Source organism: Lissotriton vulgaris, chromosome 4_1, assembly GCF_964263255.1.
Source record: "Lissotriton vulgaris chromosome 4_1, aLisVul1.2, whole genome shotgun sequence".
Lineage (NCBI taxonomy): Eukaryota > Metazoa > Chordata > Amphibia > Caudata > Salamandridae > Lissotriton > Lissotriton vulgaris.
Genome location: NC_141691.1, coordinates 1,839,536,370 through 1,839,554,671, shown reverse-complemented (window position 1 = coordinate 1,839,554,671; position 18,302 = coordinate 1,839,536,370). Strand labels below are relative to the sequence as shown.

The window sequence follows — 18,302 nt, the reverse complement described above, 5'->3', positions numbered from 1 at the left end:
AGATAGATTATTAGGCCCTGTTGTAGTGAGAATTGCACAGGAATATGTACTAGTACTAGGAGTATTATCTAAAGATGCTAATGGCTGTTCCTTATTCAAAAAAGTGTTTGTTTTAGATTGACATCTCTGAATGAAATTTTTGGCACTTTCTATACGCATTTCAAATGCTTGTGTGAAAATTTTTTCACTAGCTTTAGTAGAATACACATAAAGATTTTTCGGTGCTACTGCATTCTTATTTTTTTCATGAAGCACCATTGCTTTTTGAAGCGATTCTTTTTTAATCGTACTTATTTGTATTGGAGTTAATTCATACGGTACACAATTCATGTTTGGTTTCTTTAGATAGTGTGCCAGATTTGTGATGTACTCTAGAAGTTTTTCAAATATGAACTGTATAGTAATACATGTTCCATTTGGGTGAGGCATTCCAGTGTTATCACGACTATGTGAGTCAAATACAAAGTACGAATCATTTTTCTTAAAAATGGAAATAACATAAATTTCCATGCAAAGTATAACACCGGAGTTGTAATCAAGTGCAGGTTTTATTATTTGGTTGAGATTTGGAAACGAAGGGTCACGTTGTTGTAATATGTCTCCATAATAAGGTTCTTTAAGTTTAAGTGAATAGATAGTAGTATTGTGTTCAATAAAATTTGGTAACTCATCTGGATGCCTAAGTTGTTCGCTATTAAGTAAATGCATATCTATATATAAAGCATCACCTAATTTCATAATGTAATGCAAGTCTTCTTTAGTCCATGTATGTGCATCTTTGTAATAGTTGTGTATAATTGCAAATGTACTATTTGGCAAGCATTGATAACCTCTAGAATTGCATGTAAATTTGTCATGACCTTGATGATAATCTGCTGCTAGTATTTGCATCTTAGCTAAGCTAATTTATTAAATAATTTGATATCGCTACAGTATTGCTAGATTTTTTGTAATACCTGAGTCTTTTTTGGTTCTCTCTCTCTTATATATATTTGTCTTGTAGTTAACTATAATTCAAGGCAATTAATTTAATTTTACACTATTTTTTTGCTTTGTATTTTAGGTAGCAACTTTAGATGTATCTTTTTTACAATTTTAGTGATGTAGTAGCTATAATTTATACTATTAGGGTGTATATATATATATATATCTATATATATATATATAGATATATATATATATTTGTATATATTTATATGTATATATATATAGTTATTTTACTGATTTTAAATAGATTTCTAGTTACAGGTTGATAACTTATTTAAAAAAGATACTTGTAATTGTATATATTTCCAAACAATTAGCAATTGTCTTTACAAAAGAAACAATTGTCAATGGTAAGTATATAAATATATATATATATTTTTTTAATAAATAATTATATATATGATTAGTTCTAGTTTTTTTTTATCTAAATCCACTCTATTGTTGTTTTTGACCTGTTTTATAGTTGGAGCTGGTAGCAAAACAAAGCAATTAGTTTTACTTTGATGAAGTTTTGCTTAAGAATGAGCAATGTGAAAGAAGTAAACAATTGAACTTTTTCAATGTGATATATATCTATATATCCCTTACCTTTTTTTTGGCAGTTACCTAAAAACAAAAGCAAATTATGCAACGGCTATATTATGTTGATTCTTACTTTATTTTTTTCCTAACTAATTTTTTTTTTCTTAAGATTAATCTTACCTATGTAAATCTTCTATATGATATTTCCTAATTATAAGTATATACAATATATATATATATATATATATATATATATATTACCTACTGGCGGTCGCCAGTAGGTATATATAGTTAGGATTTTTTCTCTATGGGATTTTTGAAAATTCTATGTCTAATAACTTTGGCGTTTGTGGACGGAATTGGCTGAAATTTTCAGGAAAATGGAACATTTTGTTTCTGAGCAGCCCCTGACAATTTGGGGGGGTTTCATCAAGGGGGGGCCGAGAAAAAAGGGGGGTCCCAAAACGCATTTTTCCCATGTTAATTTCCATAGGGCGGTTGGCCTCACTTTTAGCTCGAACGGCTGAATGGATTTGCACGAAACTTGGCAAAATTGTAGGGACTGTTAGCCTGATGTGCCTTTGCTAGGTCTCAATATATGTGCTCCAGTGGATTTTGAGTAATTTAGGTTCAAAAAAATATATATATCTGGGCGGAGCCTAACCACACATCTGATCTGATTGGCTGTCAGCACTTCATCCAAGAAGTGTTGGCAGCCATCTTGGGACCAATATACATGATAGCACCTCATTAAAAAGCATTGTAGTTAATAGAGGGTTTTAGGACTTTAGTTACATTATAAATCATTTGTTGATGGTACCATACTCGTTTTAGGAATTGTGGTGGGTTCTAAGGTGATTTTACCATGTGAAAAAACCTTCTGCTGTGATATCATGAATATTGTTTGAAAGAAAACTAATATCTCATGATTTTCCCACAGTGGTTTGGAAGGGGATCTATAAGCTAAACTGAAAGCATATTTTCTGTAAATTCACATTATCTTTCTCAGTCATGTGAAAATGAAGTCTGACATTCTCAGTAAAACATGTACATCCAACAAGGACAGAGACTGTCAGTTGATTCCTTTGTGTTCTACTGCAGCCTCCTAGAGTGTTCTAAAGAACAACTAGAGCGCTAACAGTCCTACTTATTACAAAGGTATGGCACACCTGAAGCCATCTTGATTGGAATAAAGTGGTAACTCTTAAAACATTTAATTTAAAAAGAAACAACATGAGGGGGTATATTTTGCCATAGAAAGTATGATTAGTGCTGCAGAATGAAAAATTAGGGCACATTTTGAGTGACTTCTCAAATCCTTTTCTATTTCATTAAAACATTCTGACATGCAGTCTCCCAAAATGGCCACCAGAGACAAAAGAGCCCAAATGTAGCCCAAATATCACCCAGATGTAGCCCAAGTATAGCCCAATGACAGAATGTCCCAGAGTGTTCTAAAGAACAACTAGAGCGCTAACAGTCCTACTTATTACAAAGGTATGGCACACCTGAAGCCATCTTGATTGGAATAAAGTGGTAACTCTTAAAACATTTAATTTAAAAAGAAACAACATGAGGGGGTATATTTTGCCATAGAAAGTATGATTAGTGCTGCAGAATGAAAAATTAGGGCACATTTTGAGTGACTTCTCAAATCCTTTTCTATTTCATTAAAACATTCTGACATGCAGTCTCCCAAAATGGCCACCAGAGACAAAAGAGCCCAAATGTAGCCCAAATATCACCCAGATGTAGCCCAAGTATAGCCCAATGACAGAATGTCCCAGAGTGTTCTAAAGAACAACTAGAGCGCTAACAGTCCTACTTATTACAAAGGTATAGCACACCTGGAGCCATCGTGATGGGAATAAAGTGGTAACTCTTAAGACATTTAATTTAAAAAGGAACAAAATGAGGGGGTATATTATGCAATAGAAGGTATTATTAGTGCTGCAGAAAGAAAAATTAGGGCACATTTTGAGTGACTTTTCAAATCCTCTTCTATTTCATTAAAAAATTCTGACATGCAGTCTCCCAAAATGGCCACCAGAGACAAAAGAGCCCAAATGTAGCCCAAATATCACCCAGATGTAGCCCAAGTATAGCCCAATGACAGAATGTCCCAGAGTGTTCTAAAGAACAACTAGAGCGCTAACAGTCCTACTTATTACAAAGGTATGGCACACCTGAAGCCATCTTGATTGGAATAAAGTGGTAACTCTTAAAACATTTAATTTAAAAAGGAACAAAATGAGGGGGTATATTTTGCCATATGAATTATGATTAGTGCTGCAGAAAGAAAAATTAGGGCACATTTTGAGTGACTTCTCAAACCCTCTTCAATTTCATTAAAAAATTCTGACATAGTCTCGCAAGATGGCCACCAGAGACAAAAGAGCCTAAATGTAGCCCAAATATCACCCAGATGTACCCCAAGTATAGCCCAATGACAGAATGTCCCAGAGTGTTCTAAAGAACAACTAGAGCGCTAACAGTCTTACTTATGACAAAAGTATGGCACACCAGAAGCCATCTTGATTGGAATGAAGTGGTAAGTCTGAAGACACTCAATTTAAAAAGGAACAACATGAGGGGGTTAATTTTGCCATAGAAAGTATGATTAGTGCTTCAGAAAGAAAAATTAGGGATCATTTTGAGTGACTTCTCAAATCCTCTTCTATTTCATTAAAAAAATTCTGACATGCAGACTGAATCATGCACTTTGAATACCAGCAGCAGACGTCCCTGGTGAGCAGTAGCTTTACTACAGTGATCTAATGTGCAACTAGAGTGCTAACATTCAGAATTTATGGCAAATGTGTGACACATCTGAATGCCTTCTTGATGGAACCAAAGTAAACAAGCATTGAAAATGCAATAGATCTCGCCCTCGTTTAAGTTAAAGCCATTCTGTTTGTAATGAGGTGGCTTTTTAGCTTTGCTTTTATTAGTGTTTTTTCAACTTTCATGTAAATAACGCACCGTTTTCACCAAATCGACTTTGCCCAATCACACCCTTCCCTTCGGCCAACAAATCCCAAAAATTCGGCACACCTGCCGATCCACTCTCCCTACAGCTCACCCAAGCCCCGTCCCTCTAGCGCAACTGGAACACCCCAAATTCACCTTCTCCATGCGCACCAAAAACTCCCATTGAATAACATGACAATTCGCTACTCCGCACAAAAATTGCTCTTTAAAGCACTTCCACTGCTCCGATCCGCTTCAAACTTGGTTGGAAACTAGTTCCAGCGATTCCCTAACATCTCACCAAAAATCAGCCCAATCCATCCACTGGAACGGGGACGAATTTCAACCCGAATACGCGCCCCCCGCAAACACAAAAAAAGCCATAAAACGGCCAAATCTCGACCAAAAACCGCCAAAATCCCTCAAAACCTTGCCAACACCAATACGCACGAAACTGAACCGGCCCCTCAGCCCTAGGCTCCGGGAACCCTACTTAATTGACCCAAAAGCCCTAAAAAAGCTACATAATACACACGAAAACGCCCTAACAACCCTAAAATGCATATAAGTATATGTATGCATGCATTTATGTTTGTATTTATATAGATATACAGATGATATATGTTTATATATGTATGTATATATATATATTCACTGAAAAAACCATAGGCTATAGACCATATATAGTTAGGAATTAGCATTTACAAAACCTTGAAAATTCACTGAAAAAACCATAGGTTATAGACCATATATAGTTAGGAATTAGCATTTACAAAACCTTGAAAATTCACTGAAAAAACCATAGGTTATAGACCATATATAGTTAGGAATTCGCATTTACAAAACCTTATTTTACTCACACAAAACCATTGAAATTCCATATATAGTTAGTTGCACTAACTATATATCGCGCACCCGCAATCCACTGCTGATGATGTCACATATTACATCATTCATGACATGGTCAGTGACATCACTGATGACATCACTGATGACATCTCAAATGACATCACTGATGACATCACTGATGACAACATCCAGTGACTGTATGTTTCTGTAAAGTTAAAATATGTCTTACATATTGAAGAATGAGTGGATGTATAAGTGTCTGGATGAAGGATTTAGTAGGTGCATGACTGACTGTATGAGTGAGTGATTAAATGTGTCTCACTGAGTGCATGGGTTAGTGACTAAACTGTCTTAATTTGTGCATCATTATGTCTGTTGTTCTGTAAACTGTTGCATGTGTTGATAAGTAGCTATATGAGTAACTATATGGGTTATTGATTGGTTGCCCAAGTATTTGTATGGGAGACTGAGTGTGTGTGTGGGTGGCTGGGAGGTGTATGACTCTGTGCATAGATGTGTGAGCAGTTGATTCACTAGATGTATGGTTTCAAAAGTGCATGTGGAAACAGCTGTATGGGCGGTTGACTGTGTGCATGAGTGTATTGGTGAGTGAATGGATATCTCAGTGCTACATGTCAAAGTAAGTACATATGTAAAACACAGTACATGTGAGAGTTGACATATACAAATAACTGTGCATAAGAGCCAGTGAATGTGTGAGTGGCTGTATGGATCATTGTGAACTTGTATCAGGGATTGTATAAGAGAGTTAATATGTGTTAGTATATGTTTGAATAAGTAAAGTTTGTATAACTGTATAGTTGAGGAAATGGAGGTGTGATTGATTCTTTGATTGACTGACTAGGTGTGTGAGTAACTCCATGGATGAGTGACAGTCTGTGAGTGTCTGTTTACACTGATTGTATCTAAGGTTATATTAGAGTCTGAAGAGGTTCATCGTATTATCACATGAATGATATCATCAGTGATGTGATCAGTAATGTCAAATGAGATGTCATCAGTGATGTCATCAGTGATGTCATTTGAGATGTCATCAGTGATGTCATTTGAGATGTCATCAGTGATGTCATCAGTGATGTCACTGACCATGTCATGAATGATGTAATATGTGACATCATCAGCAGTGGATTGCGGGTGCGCGATATATAGTTAGTGCAACTAACTATATATGGAATTTCAATGGTTTTGTGTGAGTAAAATAAGGTTTTGTAAATGCGAATTCCTAACTATATATGGTCTATAACCTATGGTTTTTTCAGTGAATCTATATATATATATATAGATATATATATATATTTGTATATATTTATATGTATATATATATAGTTATTTTACTGATTTTAAATAGATTTCTAGTTACAGGTTGATAACTTATTTAAAAAAGATACTTGTAATTGTATATATTTCCAAACAATTAGCAATTGTCTTTACAAAAGAAACAATTGTCAATGGTAAGTATATAAATATATATATATATTTTTTTAATAAATAATTATATATATGATTAGTTCTAGTTTTTTTTTATCTAAATCCACTCTATTGTTGTTTTTGACCTGTTTTATAGTTGGAGCTGGTAGCAAAACAAAGCAATTAGTTTTACTTTGATGAAGTTTTGCTTAAGAATGAGCAATGTGAAAGAAGTAAACAATTGAACTTTTTCAATGTGATATATATCTATATATCCCTTACCTTTTTTTTGGCAGTTACCTAAAAACAAAAGCAAATTATGCAACGGCTATATTATGTTGATTCTTACTTTATTTTTTTCCTAACTAATTTTTTTTTTCTTAAGATTAATCTTACCTATGTAAATCTTCTATATGATATTTCCTAATTATAAGTATATACAATATATATATATATATATATATATTACCTACTGGCGGTCGCCAGTAGGTATATATAGTTAGGATTTTTTCTCTATGGGATTTTTGAAAATTCTATGTCTAATAACTTTGGCGTTTGTGGACGGAATTGGCTGAAATTTTCAGGAAAATGGAACATTTTGTTTCTGAGCAGCCCCTGACAATTTGGGGGGGTTTCATCAAGGGGGGGCCGAGAAAAAAGGGGGGTCCCAAAACGCATTTTTCCCATGTTAATTTCCATAGGGCGGTTGGCCTCACTTTTAGCTCGAACGGCTGAATGGATTTGCACGAAACTTGGCAAAATTGTAGGGACTGTTAGCCTGATGTGCCTTTGCTAGGTCTCAATATATGTGCTCCAGTGGATTTTGAGTAATTTAGGTTCAAAAAAATATATATATCTGGGCGGAGCCTAACCACACATCTGATCTGATTGGCTGTCAGCACTTCATCCAAGAAGTGTTGGCAGCCATCTTGGGACCAATATACATGATAGCACCTCATTAAAAAGCATTGTAGTTAATAGAGGGTTTTAGGACTTTAGTTACATTATAAATCATTTGTTGATGGTACCATACTCGTTTTAGGAATTGTGGTGGGTTCTAAGGTGATTTTACCATGTGAAAAAACCTTCTGCTGTGATATCATGAATATTGTTTGAAAGAAAACTAATATCTCATGATTTTCCCACAGTGGTTTGGAAGGGGATCTATAAGCTAAACTGAAAGCATATTTTCTGTAAATTCACATTATCTTTCTCAGTCATGTGAAAATGAAGTCTGACATTCTCAGTAAAACATGTACATCCAACAAGGACAGAGACTGTCAGTTGATTCCTTTGTGTTCTACTGCAGCCTCCTAGAGTGTTCTAAAGAACAACTAGAGCGCTAACAGTCCTACTTATTACAAAGGTATGGCACACCTGAAGCCATCTTGATTGGAATAAAGTGGTAACTCTTAAAACATTTAATTTAAAAAGAAACAACATGAGGGGGTATATTTTGCCATAGAAAGTATGATTAGTGCTGCAGAATGAAAAATTAGGGCACATTTTGAGTGACTTCTCAAATCCTTTTCTATTTCATTAAAACATTCTGACATGCAGTCTCCCAAAATGGCCACCAGAGACAAAAGAGCCCAAATGTAGCCCAAATATCACCCAGATGTAGCCCAAGTATAGCCCAATGACAGAATGTCCCAGAGTGTTCTAAAGAACAACTAGAGCGCTAACAGTCCTACTTATTACAAAGGTATGGCACACCTGAAGCCATCTTGATTGGAATAAAGTGGTAACTCTTAAAACATTTAATTTAAAAAGAAACAACATGAGGGGGTATATTTTGCCATAGAAAGTATGATTAGTGCTGCAGAATGAAAAATTAGGGCACATTTTGAGTGACTTCTCAAATCCTTTTCTATTTCATTAAAACATTCTGACATGCAGTCTCCCAAAATGGCCACCAGAGACAAAAGAGCCCAAATGTAGCCCAAATATCACCCAGATGTAGCCCAAGTATAGCCCAATGACAGAATGTCCCAGAGTGTTCTAAAGAACAACTAGAGCGCTAACAGTCCTACTTATTACAAAGGTATAGCACACCTGGAGCCATCGTGATGGGAATAAAGTGGTAACTCTTAAGACATTTAATTTAAAAAGGAACAAAATGAGGGGGTATATTATGCAATAGAAGGTATTATTAGTGCTGCAGAAAGAAAAATTAGGGCACATTTTGAGTGACTTTTCAAATCCTCTTCTATTTCATTAAAAAATTCTGACATGCAGTCTCCCAAAATGGCCACCAGAGACAAAAGAGCCCAAATGTAGCCCAAATATCACCCAGATGTAGCCCAAGTATAGCCCAATGACAGAATGTCCCAGAGTGTTCTAAAGAACAACTAGAGCGCTAACAGTCCTACTTATTACAAAGGTATGGCACACCTGAAGCCATCTTGATTGGAATAAAGTGGTAACTCTTAAAACATTTAATTTAAAAAGGAACAAAATGAGGGGGTATATTTTGCCATATGAATTATGATTAGTGCTGCAGAAAGAAAAATTAGGGCACATTTTGAGTGACTTCTCAAACCCTCTTCAATTTCATTAAAAAATTCTGACATAGTCTCGCAAGATGGCCACCAGAGACAAAAGAGCCTAAATGTAGCCCAAATATCACCCAGATGTACCCCAAGTATAGCCCAATGACAGAATGTCCCAGAGTGTTCTAAAGAACAACTAGAGCGCTAACAGTCTTACTTATGACAAAAGTATGGCACACCAGAAGCCATCTTGATTGGAATGAAGTGGTAAGTCTGAAGACACTCAATTTAAAAAGGAACAACATGAGGGGGTTAATTTTGCCATAGAAAGTATGATTAGTGCTTCAGAAAGAAAAATTAGGGATCATTTTGAGTGACTTCTCAAATCCTCTTCTATTTCATTAAAAAAATTCTGACATGCAGACTGAATCATGCACTTTGAATACCAGCAGCAGACGTCCCTGGTGAGCAGTAGCTTTACTACAGTGATCTAATGTGCAACTAGAGTGCTAACATTCAGAATTTATGGCAAATGTGTGACACATCTGAATGCCTTCTTGATGGAACCAAAGTAAACAAGCATTGAAAATGCAATAGATCTCGCCCTCGTTTAAGTTAAAGCCATTCTGTTTGTAATGAGGTGGCTTTTTAGCTTTGCTTTTATTAGTGTTTTTTCAACTTTCATGTAAATAACGCACCGTTTTCACCAAATCGACTTTGCCCAATCACACCCTTCCCTTCGGCCAACAAATCCCAAAAATTCGGCACACCTGCCGATCCACTCTCCCTACAGCTCACCCAAGCCCCGTCCCTCTAGCGCAACTGGAACACCCCAAATTCACCTTCTCCATGCGCACCAAAAACTCCCATTGAATAACATGACAATTCGCTACTCCGCACAAAAATTGCTCTTTAAAGCACTTCCACTGCTCCGATCCGCTTCAAACTTGGCTGGAAACTAGTTCCAGCGATTCCCTAACATCTCACCAAAAATCAGCCCAATCCATCCACTGGAACGGGGACGAATTTCAACCCGAATACGCGCCCCCCGCAAACACAAAAAAAGCCATAAAACGGCCAAATCTCGACCAAAAACCGCCAAAATCCCTCAAAACCTTGCCAACACCAATACGCACGAAACTGAACCGGCCCCTCAGCCCTAGGCTCCGGGAACCCTACTTAATTGACCCAAAAGCCCTAAAAAAGGGCCTCCCTCCCCGTTCTTCACCGCCATCTGTTTCTTCAACTCGGCTACCTCCTTTACGAGCATGCGGAGCATCTGATCGGTACCGACCCGCTCTCCGACCTTCTTGCCCGGCATTCTCCAACGAAGATATCTGTAAAACAAGAACAAAATTACAACGCTCAAAATTGGCTCTTCGTTCCGTCTCGAGCTCACGTGCAGCGGGGAGGTGCAGCTTCAGAGCACAGGAACAAGAGGATGCTTTCTTGGCTTGTTGCTCCTTTTATCCGTCTTCGGGCGGGCGTAAACCCGCCTCCGCCTGCCTCCGGGGGCGTGGCCGGCGGCGTCAGCGTCTAGGACAACCCACTCCAGGGCGGGAAAAGGCGCGCCCCGGCTACGCCGCTTCGGGCATACCAACCGAGACTCGCCTCCCGCCCAAGATGGCCTCCCGGGGGGATCGGGGTACTCCACCATACGTTCGGGGGGACCGAGTGGTCGCCCCTTTCCATATGTGTTGGTATTTAAATTACTTGCTGGTATTGTCTGTTGTACATTTATGTGTGTGCTAATAATATGTTGTCTTTCTGTGTTGCCCTTTAGTGTTTTCTTAAGTATACTTGCATATGTGTCAGTAGGAGTAGTCTCTTGTGGTGTATTAGTATATTGTGTTGTGCTGATCTGCTTGCTGTTGTTTTTAGATAGATTATTAGGCCCTGTTGTAGTGAGAATTGCACAGGAATATGTACTAGTACTAGGAGTATTATCTAAAGATGCTAATGGCTGTTCCTTATTCAAAAAAGTGTTTGTTTTAGATTGACATCTCTGAATGAAATTTTTGGCACTTTCTATACGCATTTCAAATGCTTGTGTGAAAATTTTTTCACTAGCTTTAGTAGAATACACATAAAGATTTTTCGGTGCTACTGCATTCTTATTTTTTTCATGAAGCACCATTGCTTTTTGAAGCGATTCTTTTTTAATCGTACTTATTTGTATTGGAGTTAATTCATACGGTACACAATTCATGTTTGGTTTCTTTAGATAGTGTGCCAGATTTGTGATGTACTCTAGAAGTTTTTCAAATATGAACTGTATAGTAATACATGTTCCATTTGGGTGAGGCATTCCAGTGTTATCACGACTATGTGAGTCAAATACAAAGTACGAATCATTTTTCTTAAAAATGGAAATAACATAAATTTCCATGCAAAGTATAACACCGGAGTTGTAATCAAGTGCAGGTTTTATTATTTGGTTGAGATTTGGAAACGAAGGGTCACGTTGTTGTAATATGTCTCCATAATAAGGTTCTTTAAGTTTAAGTGAATAGATAGTAGTATTGTGTTCAATAAAATTTGGTAACTCATCTGGATGCCTAAGTTGTTCGCTATTAAGTAAATGCATATCTATATATAAAGCATCACCTAATTTCATAATGTAATGCAAGTCTTCTTTAGTCCATGTATGTGCATCTTTGTAATAGTTGTGTATAATTGCAAATGTACTATTTGGCAAGCATTGATAACCTCTAGAATTGCATGTAAATTTGTCATGACCTTGATGATAATCTGCTGCTAGTATTTGCATCTTAGCTAAGCTAATTTATTAAATAATTTGATATCGCTACAGTATTGCTAGATTTTTTGTAATACCTGAGTCTTTTTTGGTTCTCTCTCTCTTATATATATTTGTCTTGTAGTTAACTATAATTCAAGGCAATTAATTTAATTTTACACTATTTTTTTGCTTTGTATTTTAGGTAGCAACTTTAGATGTATCTTTTTTACAATTTTAGTGATGTAGTAGCTATAATTTATACTATTAGGGTGTATATATATATATATATCTATATATATATATATAGATATATATATATATTTGTATATATTTATATGTATATATATATAGTTATTTTACTGATTTTAAATAGATTTCTAGTTACAGGTTGATAACTTATTTAAAAAAGATACTTGTAATTGTATATATTTCCAAACAATTAGCAATTGTCTTTACAAAAGAAACAATTGTCAATGGTAAGTATATAAATATATATATATATTTTTTTAATAAATAATTATATATATGATTAGTTCTAGTTTTTTTTTATCTAAATCCACTCTATTGTTGTTTTTGACCTGTTTTATAGTTGGAGCTGGTAGCAAAACAAAGCAATTAGTTTTACTTTGATGAAGTTTTGCTTAAGAATGAGCAATGTGAAAGAAGTAAACAATTGAACTTTTTCAATGTGATATATATCTATATATCCCTTACCTTTTTTTTGGCAGTTACCTAAAAACAAAAGCAAATTATGCAACGGCTATATTATGTTGATTCTTACTTTATTTTTTTCCTAACTAATTTTTTTTTTCTTAAGATTAATCTTACCTATGTAAATCTTCTATATGATATTTCCTAATTATAAGTATATACAATATATATATATATATATATATATATATATATATATATTACCTACTGGCGGTCGCCAGTAGGTATATATAGTTAGGATTTTTTCTCTATGGGATTTTTGAAAATTCTATGTCTAATAACTTTGGCGTTTGTGGACGGAATTGGCTGAAATTTTCAGGAAAATGGAACATTTTGTTTCTGAGCAGCCCCTGACAATTTGGGGGGGTTTCATCAAGGGGGGGCCGAGAAAAAAGGGGGGTCCCAAAACGCATTTTTCCCATGTTAATTTCCATAGGGCGGTTGGCCTCACTTTTAGCTCGAACGGCTGAATGGATTTGCACGAAACTTGGCAAAATTGTAGGGACTGTTAGCCTGATGTGCCTTTGCTAGGTCTCAATATATGTGCTCCAGTGGATTTTGAGTAATTTAGGTTCAAAAAAATATATATATCTGGGCGGAGCCTAACCACACATCTGATCTGATTGGCTGTCAGCACTTCATCCAAGAAGTGTTGGCAGCCATCTTGGGACCAATATACATGATAGCACCTCATTAAAAAGCATTGTAGTTAATAGAGGGTTTTAGGACTTTAGTTACATTATAAATCATTTGTTGATGGTACCATACTCGTTTTAGGAATTGTGGTGGGTTCTAAGCTGATTTTACCATGTGAAAAAACCTTCTGCTGTGATATCATGAATATTGTTTGAAAGAAAACTAATATCTCATGATTTTCCCACAGTGGTTTGGAAGGGGATCTATAAGCTAAACTGAAAGCATATTTTCTGTAAATTCACATTATCTTTCTCAGTCATGTGAAAATGAAGTCTGACATTCTCAGTAAAACATGTACATCCAACAAGGACAGAGACTGTCAGTTGATTCCTTTGTGTTCTACTGCAGCCTCCTAGAGTGTTCTAAAGAACAACTAGAGCGCTAACAGTCCTACTTATTACAAAGGTATGGCACACCTGAAGCCATCTTGATTGGAATAAAGTGGTAACTCTTAAAACATTTAATTTAAAAAGAAACAACATGAGGGGGTATATTTTGCCATAGAAAGTATGATTAGTGCTGCAGAATGAAAAATTAGGGCACATTTTGAGTGACTTCTCAAATCCTTTTCTATTTCATTAAAACATTCTGACATGCAGTCTCCCAAAATGGCCACCAGAGACAAAAGAGCCCAAATGTAGCCCAAATATCACCCAGATGTAGCCCAAGTATAGCCCAATGACAGAATGTCCCAGAGTGTTCTAAAGAACAACTAGAGCGCTAACAGTCCTACTTATTACAAAGGTATGGCACACCTGAAGCCATCTTGATTGGAATAAAGTGGTAACTCTTAAAACATTTAATTTAAAAAGAAACAACATGAGGGGGTATATTTTGCCATAGAAAGTATGATTAGTGCTGCAGAATGAAAAATTAGGGCACATTTTGAGTGACTTCTCAAATCCTTTTCTATTTCATTAAAACATTCTGACATGCAGTCTCCCAAAATGGCCACCAGAGACAAAAGAGCCCAAATGTAGCCCAAATATCACCCAGATGTAGCCCAAGTATAGCCCAATGACAGAATGTCCCAGAGTGTTCTAAAGAACAACTAGAGCGCTAACAGTCCTACTTATTACAAAGGTATAGCACACCTGGAGCCATCGTGATGGGAATAAAGTGGTAACTCTTAAGACATTTAATTTAAAAAGGAACAAAATGAGGGGGTATATTATGCAATAGAAGGTATTATTAGTGCTGCAGAAAGAAAAATTAGGGCACATTTTGAGTGACTTTTCAAATCCTCTTCTATTTCATTAAAAAATTCTGACATGCAGTCTCCCAAAATGGCCACCAGAGACAAAAGAGCCCAAATGTAGCCCAAATATCACCCAGATGTAGCCCAAGTATAGCCCAATGACAGAATGTCCCAGAGTGTTCTAAAGAACAACTAGAGCGCTAACAGTCCTACTTATTACAAAGGTATGGCACACCTGAAGCCATCTTGATTGGAATAAAGTGGTAACTCTTAAAACATTTAATTTAAAAAGGAACAAAATGAGGGGGTATATTTTGCCATATGAATTATGATTAGTGCTGCAGAAAGAAAAATTAGGGCACATTTTGAGTGACTTCTCAAACCCTCTTCAATTTCATTAAAAAATTCTGACATAGTCTCGCAAGATGGCCACCAGAGACAAAAGAGCCTAAATGTAGCCCAAATATCACCCAGATGTACCCCAAGTATAGCCCAATGACAGAATGTCCCAGAGTGTTCTAAAGAACAACTAGAGCGCTAACAGTCTTACTTATGACAAAAGTATGGCACACCAGAAGCCATCTTGATTGGAATGAAGTGGTAAGTCTGAAGACACTCAATTTAAAAAGGAACAACATGAGGGGGTTAATTTTGCCATAGAAAGTATGATTAGTGCTTCAGAAAGAAAAATTAGGGATCATTTTGAGTGACTTCTCAAATCCTCTTCTATTTCATTAAAAAAATTCTGACATGCAGACTGAATCATGCACTTTGAATACCAGCAGCAGACGTCCCTGGTGAGCAGTAGCTTTACTACAGTGATCTAATGTGCAACTAGAGTGCTAACATTCAGAATTTATGGCAAATGTGTGACACATCTGAATGCCTTCTTGATGGAACCAAAGTAAACAAGCATTGAAAATGCAATAGATCTCGCCCTCGTTTAAGTTAAAGCCATTCTGTTTGTAATGAGGTGGCTTTTTAGCTTTGCTTTTATTAGTGTTTTTTCAACTTTCATGTAAATAACGCACCGTTTTCACCAAATCGACTTTGCCCAATCACACCCTTCCCTTCGGCCAACAAATCCCAAAAATTCGGCACACCTGCCGATCCACTCTCCCTACAGCTCACCCAAGCCCCGTCCCTCTAGCGCAACTGGAACACCCCAAATTCACCTTCTCCATGCGCACCAAAAACTCCCATTGAATAACATGACAATTCGCTACTCCGCACAAAAATTGCTCTTTAAAGCACTTCCACTGCTCCGATCCGCTTCAAACTTGGTTGGAAACTAGTTCCAGCGATTCCCTAACATCTCACCAAAAATCAGCCCAATCCATCCACTGGAACGGGGACGAATTTCAACCCGAATACGCGCCCCCCGCAAACACAAAAAAAGCCATAAAACGGCCAAATCTCGACCAAAAACCGCCAAAATCCCTCAAAACCTTGCCAACACCAATACGCACGAAACTGAACCGGCCCCTCAGCCCTAGGCTCCGGGAACCCTACTTAATTGACCCAAAAGCCCTAAAAAAGCTACATAATACACACGAAAACGCCCTAACAACCCTAAAATGCATATAAGTATATGTATGCATGCATTTATGTTTGTATTTATATAGATATACAGATGATATATGTTTATATATGTATGTATATATATATATTCACTGAAAAAACCATAGGCTATAGACCATATATAGTTAGGAATTAGCATTTACAAAACCTTGAAAATTCACTGAAAAAACCATAGGTTATAGACCATATATAGTTAGGAATTAGCATTTACAAAACCTTGAAAATTCACTGAAAAAACCATAGGTTATAGACCATATATAGTTAGGAATTCGCATTTACAAAACCTTATTTTACTCACACAAAACCATTGAAATTCCATATATAGTTAGTTGCACTAACTATATATCGCGCACCCGCAATCCACTGCTGATGATGTCACATATTACATCATTCATGACATGGTCAGTGACATCACTGATGACATCACTGATGACATCTCAAATGACATCACTGATGACATCACTGATGACAACATCCAGTGACTGTATGTTTCTGTAAAGTTAAAATATGTCTTACATATTGAAGAATGAGTGGATGTATAAGTGTCTGGATGAAGGATTTAGTAGGTGCATGACTGACTGTATGAGTGAGTGATTAAATGTGTCTCACTGAGTGCATGGGTTAGTGACTAAACTGTCTTAATTTGTGCATCATTATGTCTGTTGTTCTGTAAACTGTTGCATGTGTTGATAAGTAGCTATATGAGTAACTATATGGGTTATTGATTGGTTGCCCAAGTATTTGTATGGGAGACTGAGTGTGTGTGTGGGTGGCTGGGAGGTGTATGACTCTGTGCATAGATGTGTGAGCAGTTGATTCACTAGATGTATGGTTTCAAAAGTGCATGTGGAAACAGCTGTATGGGCGGTTGACTGTGTGCATGAGTGTATTGGTGAGTGAATGGATATCTCAGTGCTACATGTCAAAGTAAGTACATATGTAAAACACAGTACATGTGAGAGTTGACATATACAAATAACTGTGCATAAGAGCCAGTGAATGTGTGAGTGGCTGTATGGATCATTGTGAACTTGTATCAGGGATTGTATAAGAGAGTTAATATGTGTTAGTATATGTTTGAATAAGTAAAGTTTGTATAACTGTATAGTTGAGGAAATGGAGGTGTGATTGATTCTTTGATTGACTGACTAGGTGTGTGAGTAACTCCATGGATGAGTGACAGTCTGTGAGTGTCTGTTTACACTGATTGTATCTAAGGTTATATTAGAGTCTGAAGAGGTTCATCGTATTATCACATGAATGATATCATCAGTGATGTGATCAGTAATGTCAAATGAGATGTCATCAGTGATGTCATCAGTGATGTCATTTGAGATGTCATCAGTGATGTCATTTGAGATGTCATCAGTGATGTCATCAGTGATGTCACTGACCATGTCATGAATGATGTAATATGTGACATCATCAGCAGTGGATTGCGGGTGCGCGATATATAGTTAGTGCAACTAACTATATATGGAATTTCAATGGTTTTGTGTGAGTAAAATAAGGTTTTGTAAATGCGAATTCCTAAATATATATGGTCTATAACCTATGGTTTTTTCAGTGAATATATATATATATATATATATATATATATATATATATATATATATATATATATATATATATATATTATATATATATATATATATATATATATATAATATATATATATATATATATATATATATATGTGTGTGTGTGTGTTGATATATGTGTCTTATTTTTTTCCTTGCTATTTCTATACTTACAAGTGAATACAGAAGCAAAATAGATACTTTTACCGTGATGATGTTTTCACTGATGATGTTGTGTCAAACAATTATGAACGTCTGATTTTATTCAATCAATTGGCAATCTAAGGAAGAATGAAAACAAGCATTAATATTGAGTTTACATATTAATATAATAAAAGTGGCTCGATACTCCTAATCATTGTTAGTATATAAAAATATTTAGCAAAAAGTTTTTTAATTTTAATTAATTACTAGTATTAAAAAGTGTATACAGTAAGTTATATTTAATAGTATATAGTGTATTGTATTGTATGTTGATATAGGTTTTTGAAACATTGTGACTAGAGTGCATGTGTAAAGAGTGCATGTGTAAAGAGTGCATGTGTAAA

At 35.9% G+C, this 18,302-nt stretch overlaps 1 protein-coding gene across 1 annotated transcript in view; it reads right to left on the bottom strand.

Annotated features, from left to right (window-relative positions):
* LOC147724605 (uncharacterized) overlaps positions 1-18,014 on the bottom strand; it is a 48,529-nt gene extending 30,515 nt beyond the window's left edge. Inside the window, exon 1 of the mRNA XM_086967034.1 lies at positions 17,962-18,014. The gene's annotated coding sequence lies outside the window, so the exon portion shown is untranslated. The remainder of the gene's footprint in view (positions 1-17,961) is intronic.
* Between the last annotated feature and the right edge of the window lie 288 nt (positions 18,015-18,302).